Source organism: Perca fluviatilis, chromosome 17 (assembly GCF_010015445.1).
Source record: "Perca fluviatilis chromosome 17, GENO_Pfluv_1.0, whole genome shotgun sequence".
NCBI classification, from domain to species: Eukaryota; Metazoa; Chordata; class Actinopteri; order Perciformes; family Percidae; genus Perca; species Perca fluviatilis.
In genome coordinates this window covers 31935440-31949122 of record NC_053128.1, presented here as the reverse complement: position 1 = coordinate 31949122, position 13683 = coordinate 31935440, and the positions used below count along the sequence as shown (strand labels likewise).

Below are 13683 nucleotides of genomic sequence, written 5' to 3'. Positions count from 1 at the left end.
GTGGTCATGGCCCCTATAAAAACATTCACATCTTTTACTCTGGTGCACGACCCCTCTGTGTATCGCCATTGGACAATCGCTACTTCTGGTGAGATGAATGAGAACTGGCGAACATCAAAAGTGTGCCGAACATGAGCTGTGTGAAGCGGGATGGTTCGGTTATGAGCTCAGCAGTAGTCATGTTATACACGGCTCAGCAAATTTGCCCCAAAGACTATTCAGAAGCAATTTATTTGTATGCCTGACAGCTTTGTTAAAACATATCTTGGTCGGATCAAGACCAGATGCCTTCGTGCATAATAGTCATCTATGTACTTTTGTTTTTGGTCTTCCGTTTTGATATGCCCAGGGTATCCTGAAGCTTCTTGCTACGTTTAAGAAATGTTTTAACATAGGCTTTAAAAAGCTGATCAGTTTTTTCTGGGAAATGCCAAACTTCAGCAATGGAAACAATCTTATACCCTTTCTCTATGGCTTTCTGTAATTCAAACGTCACCCAAACGCCAGACAACAACCTCTCTTGATCGCTATGTGTGCATGGTGTTGTTTGATTCATCTCAACGCACACGCCGCACATAGGGGAACATCAGTTTACCGTTACAGTGGTAGGGCAACACAGGGTGATACAGGGCCTCTGGGGCGGTGCTACTGTACATTTCACAATGCCAAAGTATTTGTTTATGTCATCAAAATCCTTGTGTATTATTGGGGGTGTCCTATTGGATAATCTCTTTTTAGACTGAACAGTTGGGTACAAACTTGTGAAATCATAGTATCTGATCTTTTCATCATTTTCTACCTTGTGGTACATTGGGTTCATTGCATTTGTACGGCCTCCAAAGAGGGATTCTCGCGGATTGAGAGCCGCCCTGGCTTTTCATATGTTAACATGAACTCCTTAACGTCTGGGTCATTGTCCACAGCCTGTCTCCAATCACATTCCCACATCACCACAACTTTCAGCTGATGCTTATTTTTTAGAGCAGACACTCTGTTATGGAACTCCGATAGCAGTTCACCCTGTGTTTTTTTTTGTTTTTGGTGAGAGGATTGATTTCACCTGACGCATAGCACTTATCACAGCCGTGAAAGAAGCAGCCATTAAATTCATAACACGTGTGTGTGTCTTCACAATAGCCATCTACAAAGAACTGACCAAATGACTTTTCACCTCTGTTCAGAGCGTGCTGTATGTCAAGGCCCTCTCTGTCTGAAACATACTCAAGCCACTGTATTGAAACATCAGAACATGTCTTGTTTTGCCTAAGGTGGGCCTTCTTATGTCAGAGCAACAGAATCTTTGGGGAGGAACAACGTTTTAAATACACCACATACATGGGAGGCCAATGTAGCGTATGCAAACGGGTCTAGGCCTGTGCACTCGTGGAAGGCCTCTCTGTATATTTTGCATGCTTTAATCAAAACCGTTACATCGTTAACACAATAGCTGAGCAGCTCTTTTGCAAGTCAAAGGTGTGTGGCGGACCGTAACGATACCACTCCATGAACGTTTTTCTTGAGCGTCACTCATAGCATCATAACCATATAGAGCTGGTGCAGGAATACGGACCAATATAATTCTCATTCTCTCTCCGCTCTTGTTAAATTCGGTTGGGAAGAAGCCTTTGAGAAGATCGGAGAACCCCATGGCGGCTGCGGTGTTTTTAGATAGAGCCATAGGGATAAAACTGAACGAATCGATCCTGATTGAAAGTAGAATCGATCATCAGAAGCACCCTAGAACCCGGCATAGTAATAGTTGGACAAAGTTTCTGACTCACCAGATACTCTAAAACTATATAACTGTCAAAACCTGATGCATTGTGTGCTATAAAAAGTATAGCCTCTGTATTTCTCCTGTCTGTAGTTCTTAATGAATGATGCGACACAGTTTGTTGTTTCAGTAGCAGTTTTTTGACCGTCCATATCCATAACGCATACAAAATTAGCTTCATGACGCCCACATTGATAACGTGTTTGTAATCGTAAAAGATATACTTATCACTACTTTCTTTCGTTGACGGGTTGTATATAGCAAGAGTGCGTAGTAGCCCCTAAAGGCTCTCTACAATGTAGGCATTTAGGTTTTTTACAGCTGTGTGGATTTTTCGACACACGATATGTTGCGTGACAGGACTCGCAATATTTGATTTTATTGCAGGGTATAAGCCCGTGTTTCACGTCGGGTTTTTATGGTTTTCAAAACACTGTTGCGATTTGCATATGCGTTTACAGCCTGTGCATTTAATGGTCTTGTCAGGTATACAATCAGTGTAACACACATTACAAAGCCAACTACAAAGGTGCCCCAGAGGGTTCTGGTAGGTCTTGTAACACCCATCGCAAACGTACGACGCCCCAAAAAAAGCCGTTTTATTTACGATGAGATAATAATGTTCGTCATGCAAATACAACCATGCTGTTTTCACATCTGGTTGGTCGTGCGTTTTGAAGATCGTGGGTTTTTTACATCCGGCTACATGATGGAATATCACAATTTTCATTTTCAAATGTTTCTGAAATCTGTCAACATCAGAGAACGAAACCTTATGTGTGTAGTCAAACCCAAATCACTATGCAGATGCTTAGCATAATTCATCTTCTCATCATGCGACCATCTGCTATTTACATAATGTGCCAGGCAGAGAGAAAAGCAGAGATTGTCGTTACCAGCGTTATTCTTGGGGTTATACAAAGCATTACCTTTTTCTGACAATATTTGATCGTAACCAATGCTTCCTAGTTTTCGACGTCTCCCGACACCCCCTCCCGACATATTGCGCGCTATTGTCACAATTAATTCTAAAGAGTCATCGGTCAGTGAATTATCGTTACTCTGCATTGCTTGTGCGACTTGCTCCAGAAATGTGTCTGTGTTATAGCCATCGCCTGAGTTCAACATTGTTTGGATAGGGACATCTAGGCTGGCCCCTTAACTCAACATTTAAAACGCTGTCCTGTGTTGCATTGCCCAAAGCCCTCGCTATTAAATCTGTTAAGGTGCTATACACCCTTTCAGGAACACTACCGATATCAGTCAAATCAATATTTCGCAGGGTCGACATCTTGTGCGAAATTCAGCAGCATTAAAAGGGGTATCTGTCGGATGCTATTCGGATGTTACCTTAGAACGCGCCCGCACCACACTGCACACCACCCTGAGGATTTTCTGTGGGTGATGGAGGGGTACTATAACGCTTTAGTGGACGGTTGGGGACCGGTCTGTTCATCTGTACAGGATCGTTTTGACGGCTGAACACTCGGAAAACATGCAGGTCTCTTATTACTCTGATCTATGTCTGGGGGTCTGTATTTGATGATTGTGTAGCGTCTGTATTGGACGGGTATTGCTGGAATACACGTCTGAAGGACCATTATGTGACAACTGTTCAGGGAGCGGACTATCTAATTCTTGTGTTTTCTCACTGTTGCTTTCACTGCGCTAGCACTAGGCATAGATTGGGCCCAGGCTTCGAATATTTTGGCATGTATAGCACAAAAACGTGCAAAATCCTGAGGATTGCTTACTGCTCTTGTGTAATCGTCCTGCGCTGGCCATTCTAGTTCCTCGTCACTACTATCGTCACACACACCTAAGGGTTCAGATTTTTTTGTTTTTTTGGGTGGCGGTGGCATTTTCTTTTTAATTTTTTTTAAATTTTTTTTATATTGTACACAAACTATAGCCTGTTTTTTTTACTGTGGGGGCATATTCATAGCCTTTTTAAGGCATACTATCATAGGTACAATCAGCGTATTGAGAGAGCTGACCTGATTGGCCAGCGTGGTGCCAAAACCTGTGACCAAATCAACCAAATGCGTGTTAGCTCTGACCTGGCTGGCCAGCGTTGTTCCGAAGTCTGTGACCAAACCAGTCAATTGTGTGTTAGCTGTTTGCAAGACATCTAATTTATTCATAAGAGCATCGTTTTGTTTTCGTAATTCGGCTAATTCTGATTGTATTTGTTTATAATTGCCATCTGACGCAGTTGTTGAGGTGTAGTGTTGACACAATACTCAAAAAGCTCTTCACCCTGAAGCAATGTCACCTGCTCAGGACCTCCTAGTGCCCCACAGTGTTCAAACTGGTTGTAAGTATTATAATTAGGCACTGCTTGCTTATCAAGGAATGGAACGTTAACCTCTAATACATTTACAGGATTGGTTACTGATGTATTCCCCCTGTTACACTTTTTATCTGACACCGTTATGACAGAGGTGTGTGGTATACAGCTGACATAGTCGGATCCTTCCTCTGTGCTATAGATACAGTTAAAGAGGTATGCACCTACATTATATTCAGGGAACACCTGCAAAGATGCCTGACTCGATTGATGGGCTGTAAGTGGTGTCTCTGCTATTCCGGCGTCTTCAGACCCTTCTGCTGTAGCTAGCCGATTTGGTTGAGGGGGTGTAGGAGCTGCCGCTGTTAGTCCTGTGTCTTCAGACCCTTCTCCCGGCTCTACGGCATGGATTGTCTAGAGGTATAACAACATATTTTTCTGGTTAAATAAAGACACGCGCGCACACACACACACACACACACACAACACACACGCACACACAACACAGACACACACCCACACACCTCATCAGATGTCTTTTGTAAAGGGGTGTCCTTTTGTCCCCTCTCAATGGAGTCACTCGTGGGGTGGTAGGGCTTTGGTGTACTATGTGTGAAATCACACTTAGACGACAACAAATGCAAGGACTCTAAGTCTTCGGTCGTCGTTACTTGCTAAAACAAAAGAAATGCCTTTTTAACAATATATACATTTTATTTAAAAAGCTTTTATAACACTATGTAAATATATTCTGCTAGATACAAAAGGGTTTCTCACCTCTGCAACTGTGTTAGGATCATAAGATACAGTGGCCGGGTAAGATGAGACCGGAACAAAGGAATGGTTGCGTCTTTTGGGCGGGAAGCCTTTCTGGTATGGCTCAGGCTGTAATAAGCATTAGATTAGAAATTTTTTTTTTTTTCTTTTTTTTAAATACAACACTCTATTTTCATGTTTTTCTTTTCAATTCACCTCAATAGATCTCTTCTTAGATCCCTTCTTAGGCTTGTGTAGACATCCGTTTCTGCTCCATGGGGGGGGGGGGGGTGATGTGTGAAAACGCCTCAAGTCATCAATACACTGAAACTAAGTCTTGTAGCCTTCAGTTGATAAAACAAAGGAAAGGTCTTTTTAACAACATATACATTTTATTTAAAAAGCTTTTATAACACATGTAAATATATTCTGCTAGATACAAAAGGGTTTCTCACCTCTGCAACTGTGTTAGGATCATAAGATACAGTGGCCGGGTAAGATGAAACCGGAACAAAGGAATGGTTGCGTCTTTTGGGCGGGAAGCCTTTCTGGTATGGCTCAGGCTGTAATAAGCATTAGATTAGATGCATTAGATTATTTTTTTTTATACAACACAGCATTTTACCGTTTTTCTTTTCAACTCACCTCAATAAATTGCTTCTTATGCTTACGATGGTGAACGTTTTTAGGGGTAGCAGCTTTCACAGAGAGTTTAGAGAAGACACGGCCTTTTATCATGGTTGATTTCAGCCCTATGTGCTATCGGTAGCCATCACCCTTACGGATCCTTTGTTCAGGAACGGATTGTCTAGACACAGAATATATATATATATTAGAGGACTAGAAACACGGTGATAAATTAAATAGTAATAAATATTACAGCCTGAAAGAGATAAATAGCCCCATAAATACCTGTTTCGTCAACGTTCTTATTCCTTATTAGAAGGACCTTTTGTTTTATGTTCTGGTGTGTTGGGGTCTGTAGGATCGGGCTACACAGCTCTTTTTAAAAAAAAAAACAAAAAATTAATGAAAACACAGTACTAAATCAATTAATGCTGTAGTGTATAATATATTTATAGGTTTTTACCTTGTGGTATAAGTGTTTCATCAACTAACACAGCCACATTGTCCCAGCTCTTTGTAAAATCACCTAATGACGCAAACTGCATTATACAACAAAAAAAAAAAACTTTTTAAGTCACAAATGACTGAATGAATTAAACACCTTACAATAAGCTTTTTTTTTTAAATTTACTCACCAAACGCAGCCATTTCTGTAGAAACGAATCCTCTTTTCTTCAGAGGTCTTTGTTGAGGAAGCCTGAGAAAACGAGGGAAAATTTTTAGCTAGCACCTTAGCTAAAAACTGCAGGTAAAAAGTGAGCAGTCAGCCTTGAAAACAAGGGGTTTTTAAACACCACAAACCACCCCCTTTATGACGATTTAACACCCACAACAATAGACCTCACATTTACAAGCTAACCACTGGGCTAACACGTGTTTTTTACTATCGTCATATGGTACAACCACGCCCGCATTACCAACACACGGTCAAAAGTTTTAGCTAATTCATGAATGACTGAATGAATTAAATATCTTTGAACATCCTTAAACACAAGAGGTGCTTTTAAATTTACTTACCACTAGTAGGTATTGCTGAAAAAACGAAACACCTGCGTTGCTTTCACCAAGAAGAATTAAAAAGTGAAACTCCAGAGGTTTTTTTTTTTGATGAGGAAAAACGTGGTAGCTATCTAGCTAGCTACCAGACTAGCTAGAAAAAAGCATCTAAAAAAGAGACAGCTAGCATGAAACAAGGGGTTTTAAACAGTGCACTGCTGAAAAAAGGATCCTCTTTTTTTTTTTTTTTTCTCACAAAAAAAAAGAACAACTCACTGGTATTGATTGTGGAAAAACGTGGTAGTAAGCTAGCTAGCTAGCAGAAAAGCTAAAAAGTGTGCAGACCCCCCCCAGGTAGTACGACAGAGTGACCTCATTCGAAGCGGGTGTGAGAGGCCGCCTCAGCTCAAGGCCACAAGACCCTCGTTGCAGGGGAGCGTGCGACCCGCACGACACCGAAGTCATCACATCCGCTAGATGCACTACCATATTCGGCCACTGGATGCGCTTGCGGAGTGCCGACGTTCGACCGCGACGTCATCACATCCGCTAGATGTCGTGCGCAGCTTCGACGATTAGATGCACTAACATATTCAGCCACTAGATGGCGATCGCGAGTAACGACGTGCGGACGGCGCGTCATCGCCGCGCACATATCATCAGTTGGCATGGCAGGTTTGCGTGTGCGTGTGAAGCGTCACACATACGCAGCGCAAAACCGCCATCTTTATACTACTCACAGCAGGAGTAGTCACCGGATCCTTCAGTAGATCCAGACAGATGGAACAAGAGAAGGTTTCCCGGTCCAGCTGAACTCCTTTCTGCGCCATTTCACCTCTCGCTCAGTGACAACGACTGTCTGAGTTTCTCTGTGTGTCATAAAAACAGGGTTTTACAGTCCTTATCACGTCAGGGAAAGAGTCGTACATTTACAGACATAATTAAACAACAATATATAAGGTGATGGTGTTGGAGTTCAGAAGCTCCACAGTCTGACGTGACAGCTGGCGGGTTGGCCTGCCAGACCACCTGTTTTCAACAATCGGCTGTTTTTCCGAAGGGATAGTCAACAAGTCGGCTCTTTAGATCAGATCGTGGTCACCACTACGTATTCTCTTGTCTTTTTTTTTGGTAGTTGTTGTGTTTGGTGTAGTTTCATCGTCCATACGACTCTGTGATTTACTTTTGTCGGTCCGCTTCGTGGAATGGATGATTAAGTTAGACTCCATGTTTTCTTTTGAGATGCTGAAGCACTGACATTGTGCTATTATTGTGGTAAGCTAGTTCCATTTTGCAGTAGACACACTGTACAGAGTTTTCGTTTGAACTGATTCCAAACGTTGGACACTTTCTGTCGTTTTCTCCAGCCTGTCTCTTCTTAGCCCCTCACTATGTACGCTTTCTTTCTTCATTTTGTAATCTGCGCCATCAGTCTTCACGGCATGTGTCGCCAGCAGCGTCAGCCTGGTGTGCGACAGTAATAATCATCCGTGCGGAAACACCGTGGCCGATACAACGTTGGCAACATTGATTAAACAAAGCTTCGAGGCAAATTATTTTGCATCGAGGATTTTTAGTAATCAAATTATTCGAGTTACTCGAGGAATCGTTTCAGCCCTAAACATGTATATACATTAGATATAATATTTCTGTTCATAATTAGTGTGTGTTTGCTTATTTCACAATAAAGATGTAAGAAATTGAGTTTCAGTTTCTTATATTTTCAGCATCTTATAAAGTAAAGTGGTGTGAGTTCTTTTTTTTTTGCTCAGTGCTTTAAGAGCTTGTTCAAAGGCCCAGCTTAGCCTAGCATACTGCAGAATAAAACGATTTAACGGTTTCATACCGCATACTACTGATGCAGTAAGTACTGCATACTGCAGTCATCTGCTGTATGTAGTATACTGCATACACTGCAATTGTCTGCAGTATGATTTCGAAAACGGCCTCAGTTCTTTAAAATCAAGGCTGAAGACTTCTTTTTCATGCTGCCCTTCTTTACATAATTGTTTATTTCTGACACTGCACTGTAACTTTTATTCTTGTATTTCACAGTCTTATTCTATTTAAGCAGTTTTTTATATTGTAACGCCTCTAGTCCTAATCCGTGAGTGATTGAGACGCTAACATCCAGTTTTTTTGGGGGGAGTGGTTTGCCTTTAATAACTCTAATAACATCTGCTCTAGCTTTACCAAAGTTATGGAAATAACTGTCCAAAATTATGTGAAAAAGAGACGCAAAACTACCACAAAGGGACAGAAACCGACTACAAAGAGACGCCAAATAACCACAGAGACCCAAAACAACCCCAAAGAAAACAAGAATGACCAAAAAGAGACGCAACACGACTACAAAGAGATGCCAAATCCCCCAAAGAGACACACAAACTGTACGGGGGAAATTGCATTTTTTTAATTTAAAAAACGTAACATTTTCATGAGAAAGTCCGTCTTAACCCCCCGCCAAATAAACGCACCTAAGTCTTCCACAAACCGAGGGAAAACACTATATTCAACAACGTTATCCCATATTTTCCTCTAATCGTGCAGCCCTAGTATTTATATACTACAACAACTACTGCTACCAGAGTAGTGCTAATAGTGTGTACGCGTATGTGTTCTTACCTGGGGTCGGTATGAGTAATCGAGCCAGTCAGACGTCTTCTGTGGGCAGATCCTACAGAAGGCCGCACCGCATCCACAACCGTCCACAGTCTAGCTGGGCTGGGCTCGCCATCTCAAGTGTTTCTCCAAATCTTATCTGGTCTTTCAAAAAGAGAACCTACACAAATAGTGCAGGGTATTAAGTTATTCTGTTCTCTAGCTGTGACCTCATAAACGTCTTTCTTCATTAACAAGAACTTGTCCTTTCCACCCATGCATTCGTCCCCATCATTCCTATTTAGAGTATCTCAGTTGAATGGTGTGTGTGTGTGTGTGTGTGATGTAGACTCACTGTATCACACACACTTGGGACAGAGTAAGCACAGTAAGAGTCCTAGGTTTAGGTGCAGCACCAAAGCCGAAATGAATGTAAAATGATCAAAACTAACTAAATAACTTTCCCTAGATCTAATGATTGTAGTCAGTTCCCAGTGGCCTTCTTTAGCAAGTTTTGTCTTTAAGCTTTTAGAATGTTATTTATTTAATTATCTTCTCTATCTAGCGGTCTAAAATGATGTGTGAAATTGCATAAAAATGTCATATTTTCTTGAGGGAGGACCCCTAAACCCCCCGCCAAATACGTGCACCTAAGTCTTCCACAAACCTAGTGAAAACACTGTGTATACACCTTCAAGAAGTCCAATTATTTGCAAAAAGTAACTTATAAATACTACATGAGACACTAAGAATATTTCTTTCATTTTGATGGTGGGTGATTATGCTTTAAACCAGTACTTTGCAATTAAATCTTAAGTCTTTCTCTTTTGCCTGTCGTCCCGGCCGAAGACACTGAACCCGCCTTTTCTCATAGGCGCAATTTGGAAAGTCAAGTTTATTTTTCCCCAAACAATCTGTTCTGGAAACTGAGGTTAATTGGAGTCAAAAGAGGATGAAACAAGGATGACATATACACAGGGCTTTAATTTAATTTGTTTCATCACCAGCCGACACGGCTGGTCGATTTTTAAAGTTGCCGGCCAATCAGATTTTCCACTAGCCACTTTAGTTTTTTCCAAACTTGACTTTCATTTCAGCTAATCTGGTTTGTTTCGCGCCGTTCTCCGTTTCAGTGTAGCTCGTAATCGCTACGGCACGCTAGGCACGTAGCAGACTGTTATACAACTGAGTGCTCATGGGATATGTAGGATTAGTACTACAAACAGTGTTGCCAGATAAAGATAACGTTTCCAAGCCAAACACACAAAACCGCCAACATTTCTGACTTGTCGCATCGTTTCTGCAGCCGGCCGCTTTAAACAGACGCAGAGTTATTAGCTTCATTCAATACCGGCCAAACTGGCTCCTAACTTTGAAATGTTACCTGCCAAAGTTAATTTGTACCCGCAATTGGTGGGTTGGCAGGTGTCAATTTAAAGCCCTGCATACACATATATAATGCCCATAAAATGAAGTATTTATTTATAGAATTTGCTGGTTGTCCGGAATACCGTGAGTCTACATTAGCTTACAATGTATTACCAATAACAGAGGATATACTTTCATTACAATTAAATAAATTACCATACACAACATTTAGTATTTTAACACACTAAATTAATTATCCATCTTTTCTATGGATAATCTTCTAACCATTTGTACGCCTCATTTTAATATGTATTTAAGTATTGACTTATCCTAAGTTACACATAACATGTATATTTCATTAACCAAACATAAGTAAAATCACAATGTAGTTGAATTTCAACCATTGACGTGTGTTAAGTACTACACTAAACACAAATTATTGCTAGCTGCGCTACTACTGGCTAGCTAGCTTAGCTACAGCATGAGTCAGCAATTAGCGCAAGCTAGCGATTCAAATTAGCTTTTTAAAAACATGTTTAAAGTTACACAGTATGCACTAAAGTACGTTGGATACATAAAAAAAACATTCTCATGACTCCAACTGTTTTTATATGAAAGGTATCAGAACTTAAAACGCAAAAAACGATGTTTTCTCCGCAAAATGGCTAACAACAACGAGGCTAAATGGCTAACAACAACGAGGCTAAATGGCTAACAACAGACTAGCATTGTGTGATTCAACTCACCGGACTTTCTTCACTTAACTCAACAGAAACGGTCTCCCTCTTATTCACAGCTAGGTTTCTGATAAAGGAACAACTTATTGTCGAGGTAACGTGTAAATAATCGATATTTTAGGACTATTTTCTGACGTTTACTACCATTAACTGCACGTCTAGCTAGTCCCTAACGTTCCACATCTTGTAATCTCAACGGCAATGGACATAATCGACCGGGCAACGGTGTCTATCTTTTCAAACATACACGTTATATTATATAGTAGTTGTGGTGGTGGAATGTAACTAAGTACATTTACTCAAGTAACGTACTGTACTTAAGTACAAATGTTTAGGTACTTGTACTTTACTTGAGTTTTTTCTCTGTAACGTTATGCTACTTTCTACTTCTACTCTGCTCATTTCAGAGAGAAATATTGTAGTTTTTACTCCACTACGTTAATCTGACAGCTTTAGTTAGCTAGGCTTCGTTTCTCCAGCCATCACCAAACCCACCAGACTCCATGTAAATAATCAGGACTTGTATCATCGTAAAACACACTTCATTTAAAGTAGACAGAAACAAAATAAAAATTATCAAAAGTCATCTTTGTTCATCTTTCGACTTTTTCAACAATCACCACTCTGGTTTGGTTGAAATAAACTCTTAATTCACCCATTTACATGTGGAAATATGCTGACTCTATACACACTAAAAGTCCTGATTATTTACATGGAGTCGTGATGCTGATTTCTGAATCTGTTTTTAATGTGCAGCTGATGAATCAGAAAATGACTAATTTTCCCTCCTGAAACTTAAAGAGAGACAGAAACTGTCTGATGTTTCTGACTCTATAAGTCCCATAACATAGGTAGACACTGTCTGATGGTTCTGTTTCTATAAGTCCTATAACATAGGTAGGGTTGCTGCGTGGAGGAAACATTGTAGCCTCGTGAGAGCGTCCTGATCTGGCGAGCTCCAGTTTTCCACTAGGGATGGCTGAAGTGAAACTGACGTTCCGAAGCTTTGCCAAGATCCCGAAGCGCAGATGTTTCGAAACACTGATCCAAAGCGCGATTCAAAACACTGATGTCACGTGACTACGGCTAAATGAAACACCGGAGTGTTTCACAAGTGTTTCAACAGGTGGCATGGTCCGCCAAATCAGCGTTTGATTGACAGGGTCGGGAACACACATCGCACATCAGTATAAAAGTGAAGTCAACGCACCTTGCCCCGTGGGTTTTTGTGAGATGAGTTTGATTTTGAGATAGCGGATATTTGGTGATATAGTGACATTCAAAGTGCGAGTTGTTTAGTTATATTTAGGCTTACATTTAAATTTACACATTGACTGATAGAGTGAGACAGACAGAGTATAGACCTACATACAGTGATAGATAGATAGATAGATAGATAGATGATAGATAGATAGATAGATAGGACAGGACAGTTTATGGGAACGTTTTAATGATCGTATCTGTAAAACCCAGATTATACATAATGCTACAGCTGATGCCACAGTGGAAGTGAAAAAAATACCTCCACTCTGCGTTTTTGCCCAGAACTCATGATCCCCTGACTTACTGGAAAGAGAGAGCAGTAATCTTTCCTCATTTGTATGTCCTTGCTAAAAATATCTTTGCATGCCAGCAACAAGTGTCCCTTGTGAGAGGATCTTTTCAAAGGCTGGAGAAATTATCTGTAAAACGCAGTAGGCTAAGTCCTTCCACAGCAGAGAAATAAATATTTTTGAATGAAAATCTATAAAAAAGTGAGACATTGTGGCTTGATTTCTTTTATTAATATTCATTTTTTATGACCAAAATAGCATTATGCACAGTGAGGAGTCTGCAAGCCTTACAAGCTTCACATATTAGAAAAATAATACAATACAATAATACATTTTTTATTTTTTTAATGGCTCGTTATCAAGGTTGTTTCAGATCAAGACCTGCAAGTGACCACTAGGTGTCATCGTTGAGACGGGTGTCAGATTGTTTCGAAGCCTCGACACAATATAACTGTTTCACTGTTTCACGAAGCCTCGATCTGCCCACCACTACTTAAAATACTGGTTAGCCGATTGGATAAACCATCTGTCTATCACCACCTAACCCACCTCAAAACCAACGCTGATTGGCCCGGTCGTTTGGCTAACGGCTCCAAATTTTCTCTATCTCAAGATGCCAGACTGATCTGCGAGTGGAAAATAGTGGTGGGCAGATCGAGGCTTCGTGAAACAGTGAAACAGTTGAAGCAAATGTGTCATAATGTGTCGAGGCTTCGAAACAATCTGACACCCGTCTCAACGATGACACCTAGTGGTCACTGGCAGGTGGTGATCTGAAACAACCTTGATAACGAGCCATTAAAAAATAAAAAATGTATTATTGTATTGTATTATTTTTCTAATATGTGAAGCTTGTAAGGCTTGCAGACCTCACTGTGCATAATGCTATTTTGGTCATAAAAAATGAATATTAATAAAAGAAATCAAGCCACAATGTCTCACTTTTTTATAGATTTTCATTCAAAAATATTTATTTCTCTG

The 13683-nt window shown here is 40.5% G+C and overlaps 2 long non-coding RNA genes across 3 annotated transcripts; both read right to left on the bottom strand.

The window, feature by feature from the left end:
* Positions 1-4461: 4461 nt before the first annotated feature.
* LOC120545691 lies at positions 4462-5531 on the bottom strand. Of its 2 annotated transcripts, none has more exons than XR_005636724.1 (4): positions 5466-5531; positions 5276-5383; positions 4589-4738; positions 4462-4478 (listed from the first exon to the last, which is right to left on the bottom strand). It is a non-coding gene; the product is annotated as an uncharacterized LOC120545691 (long non-coding RNA). The 2 variants fall into 2 exon arrangements; XR_005636723.1 differs by lacking the exons at positions 5276-5383; positions 5466-5531 and adding exons at positions 4842-4949; positions 5037-5109.
* Positions 5532-7181: 1650 nt separating this feature from the next.
* Positions 7182-11359, bottom strand: LOC120545690. Its single transcript, XR_005636722.1, has 3 exons — positions 11159-11359; positions 9069-9225; positions 7182-7312 (listed from the first exon to the last, which is right to left on the bottom strand). It is a non-coding gene; the product is annotated as an uncharacterized LOC120545690 (long non-coding RNA).
* Between the last annotated feature and the right edge of the window lie 2324 nt (positions 11360-13683).